Source organism: Calypte anna, chromosome 24 (genome assembly GCF_003957555.1).
Source record: "Calypte anna isolate BGI_N300 chromosome 24, bCalAnn1_v1.p, whole genome shotgun sequence".
NCBI classification, from domain to species: domain Eukaryota; kingdom Metazoa; phylum Chordata; class Aves; order Apodiformes; family Trochilidae; genus Calypte; species Calypte anna.
The window spans coordinates 1595109-1599356 of NC_044269.1; the positions used below are offsets into that span (position 1 = coordinate 1595109).

The 4248-nt window shown below is 43.7% G+C and overlaps 1 pseudogene; it reads right to left on the minus strand.

Moving 5' to 3' along the window:
• Positions 1-599: 599 nt before the first annotated feature.
• On the minus strand, positions 600-3886 carry LOC103532714 (annotated as a pseudogene).
• Between the last annotated feature and the right edge of the window lie 362 nt (positions 3887-4248).

Sequence of the window (4248 nt, forward strand, 5' to 3'; positions counted from 1 at the left end):
CAAAAACAAACCATCTACCCTGCAAGAACCTGCAGCTAGAACTATAGCAAATGACTAAGAACTGTGTTAATAAAAATCAAAACATTACAAGGTAGTACACATTCAGGTAAAAGGCAATACAAGTACAGCAGTTCAAGGGAATACCCATTCAAGTATCAGACAATACATACATTTTAGTACAAGGGAATACAAGCCTTCTGTGACTGGTTTCTTCTTCCTGAAAGGCTGGTTCTTTGACATAATTCTGAGGTCATTATCTCCATCAGCTAGGGTAATGCTTTAAAAACTCTTCCATTTAAAAGACTCTTCATGTTCAGACATGCTTGGGCTTGCAGTTGCAGACAAACTGGGAGAATTGGTTTAGTCAATCACGTGTAATTACAAATTGTATAAGTAAACATTATTTTGCTCAATGTTCATCAGCAGCAACCAAAAACCCTGTGTATACATAGCAGATGACTTCAAAAATATTCATCAAATCCAGCAGTACTGAATAAGGGAGCAGCTGTTAGAGCAAGGTTTATAACAGCAAAAAAGAGTGTAGAGAACATGTTAAGGATTCTGGGATTTGTTGTCACAAGAGACTTTTCTGGGTAGGGTCAGGAGATCTGAAAAGATAAAAGACATTCACGGACATGGTCATTAACACCTGCAGATGGAATAGACAGGAATAACTCTTTAGCATCCTGACCTCAGTGGTTGTGGCTGTTGGATAAGTAAAAGGAAGATGGGGCTCAAAGTGAGCATATTTACATGTTCTTCCTAAAATTTGCAGCTCCTATTGGAGATTTAAATACTGGGCCAACTGAAATGGATCAAGTGTAGGACTCTAGTTTTGTCCCAGCTATCTCAAATTAATTTTCCATCTTCTCTTACAACAAATTAATATGAGTTTATTTTGAGCTCTGCATCCTACTGCAGTTTTGTCCAGATGATGAAACAGACTCTTAAAAGAAGACGTACTCATTCCTTTACGTCTCTCACTGTGCGTATTCACTTCATCTGGCTTGTCTGGTAACCTTTTGGTGGTGGTTCCGAATCCGGTCTATTTTGGGAACTTTGAGGTGTAATTTGACTGTGGAGAACTATGCATCATAGTAGAGATGGAGCTTTTTCCAATCCAAGACACACTTTTTGATTTGAGGATATTTTTGGAGCATCCTTAGACATTTCTAGAAAACCAAGCTAGAAGAAAAAGTTGATAGGTTGAATAGTTCTAAGCCCGTGTATAATAAGCATGTAAACTTGAGAGGTGTTGTAGGTGTTCTTCCCAAGTGTTAGAGGAATACCAAGCACATATCTGAGGGGAAAAATGGAATGGAATCCCTAAACCCTGCATTTTTTTATCGCAAATTGAGCAGTGCCTTTTAGCTGTGGAAACTGTAAAGCAAGCCCTCCTATCCTCTACTCTTCTCCTTTTAAAACTGTATTGTGTTATTCAGCAAGTTGACTGTTGGCAAAAAAGAAGCCCTATCTGCTCGGTGACACTGATTTAAAGGCTGTATTTATAGATCATGAGAGCAACAAGGACCTTGACAGTTTCCTAGAAGGAAATATGACTGCTGATATTTGTTGCTAGTAAAAATGCTTATGTTAGAAGTGAGTGTGAGAAAATAGCAGTTTCCTGCTTAATTTTTTTTCTTGCAAAGTTGCCGATTGGAATACTTTACAGTATACACCATTATACGCCATTAGATGACCATACCTAATTTTGCTTACTTGTCTTCGCTGTTCAGTGACTTGTATTTGTTTACAGAAGAGACGCACAGATTGTAAGGCATTGCTGCCTTATTATTGTAGTTTGGTAAAGGTCAGCTGTACGTCTCAAAATCTCAAACTTTACCTTGTGTTTGTGGGGAGAAAAAAACAGGCTTGCCACAAAATAAATATTTGCTTTTCCCACCAGAGGGCAGCAAAGCTTGCAGATTTTGGGCTTGCACAGCTGTACAGCTCAGAAGAAAGGTAAGATAACTATACTGTGAAAAAGGACACAGAAATCTAATCTTTTTGCATAAGTATTATAAGGGCCAGAAGGCTGTTTTGTTTAAGAGCAGTTGGTGTACTGTAGTACCAGTTTTGCCTTAGGAAAAAGACAACATGAAATTGTCTTAAACTGCATATAACTGCAAAATTGGCTTTGTGAAAGTGTATTGCTTTTCCATGTGTTCTTGACAAATGACTGTAGAGAGTGACCACATATAGATTGGAAATGAAGAGTTGCAGATCAGAAGTAGGTTGCATCAAAATGCAAGTGGTATACCATTAATTTCCTGTCCTCTAATTACAAAGTATATATTTCCTGTTGGTATACAATGCAAAAGCTTATTTAAAGGAAGTGAAATTTTTTTGCTGACACAATTTAGTATACAGTTTCTTTTTTTTAAAAAAAACATTATCTTTGTGTAAGATTTAACCTTACATTTGAAGGGGTTCATTGTATTGACTTGACACGAAGTCATAACTGAAGTAAAAAACATAAAGGTTTTCTAGTGGTTGGATCTTGCTTTTCCCCTTAGGCTTTACTGAGAATTTCTTTCCCCACTTCTCTTCAGTGTCAACTAAATTCCCAGTCAAAAGGGCTGTCTCAGCCATTTGGTGTATCTTCCTTAACTGGCATTGTGAGCTAGTGACTTAAAAATTAATTAACTCTCTAAACCTGGGCTATCCAGTTTTCCATCACCAGTACCTGGAGTAGAATTCAGACATTGTTGGTTACATTTTTCAAAAGATTTATGTGAATGGTGCCTGGGTGGGGTGAAGCAGAAACAGTGGACTTCTTCAAATAAGGTCAGTATGTGCAGGGTGATTACCTTACACAGGCAAGTCAAATTATTTGACTTGACAAACTGACTGATGCGGTCTGAAGGAAGAGCAAAAGAAATTCCAGCTGTGACCTGCAAGGCGTTAATCCCAATAACTTTACCATCCAGGTTGACTAGAGGTCCTCCAGAGTTGCCATAATTGATAGCATTTGTCTGAATGTAATCCAAATCTGAGTCCCTCAGGCCCAGTTCTTTGCCATCTCGCTGAGCAGTGCTGACAATACCTGTTGTCACAGTATTCTTTAAGGCAAATGGACTTCCAAGTGCCACCACAAATTCTCCTGGCCTCAGATCAGCTGAGTGTCCCAGTAACAATACTGGCAGTTTTTTCTTAGGGTGAACCTTTGGTGTTGCAATGTCAGACTTCTTGTCAATGTCTCTGATAGTTGCTTCATAGGTATCTCCATTCCGTAGCTGAACTTTCAATTGCTGTCTCCCAGATATAGCATTAGTGCTTGATACCACGGTGGCATCGGTCACAATTAGAATCAGACATAATAAACTCAGATACACTGGAAAGTGGAACGTTTCGACCGAAGAGAGGATGCCTGAGGAAAAGTTCAATGTGCACAACTGCAGGTGCAAGCTTTTTCACCACGTCTGCTATGAAGTTGAATTTGCATCTTGTGCTGCTGGACTGTAGGTAACCCGATTCGCAGGCTCCCTTCTGGACCTGGGCGATACCGGGCAAGCCGTGCTGCAGCACCGTGCGGTTCATCGCCTTCAGCTGGCAGACGTTATCGTAGGTTCGTCCGTCGCTGCCGCATACCTGGGCGCTGAGCTTGTAGTGACAGACCCACCCTTGGCGAAGCGCTTGTCCATGGGGTAGCGGCAGTCGAGGCTGTCCCGGCAGGGTGGCTCTTCCTTGCGGCCGCAGGAGTCCCCCTCACCCGCGGAGCAGATGAGGCAGCAGTTGGAGCGATCGGGACGCATCCGCTGGGGCTGGGGCACTTGGAGACATCGCAGCGGGTAGGGCGCTCGGCTCGGGAGGCCAAGAGCTCGGCGGCCCATGAGCTGCTGCCGAGGGAGAGAAGAAGCAACGGGCTCAGCAGCGACAGCCGCATCCTCGGCGGGATGCTGGCAGGGATGGCGGCGGAGAAGGGCTGCCGGTCCGCCCTGCGCCAGAGAAGGAGGTGAGGAAGGTGCGGTTGCGGGGAAGAGAGGGGAGGGAAAGTCGTCAGGCTTTATGCACACACGGTCGGGAAAGTGTCGTCTATCCCCAATCAGAGGTTATTCAGGCAGAGAGGGGAAGAGCAGCGGCTGGAAGGAAGGCGGCTGGAGGATAAAGCCGCGGACTGAAAGCCAGCTCAGTCTGTCCGAGGCGCGGCTGGCGGGGCTGAGGCGCCGAGCCATGGCCACGCTGCCGCCAAAGGTGAGCGCCGTCCCCCGTCGGCCACGAAAAGCTGAGAGTCTTAGGCACTACATG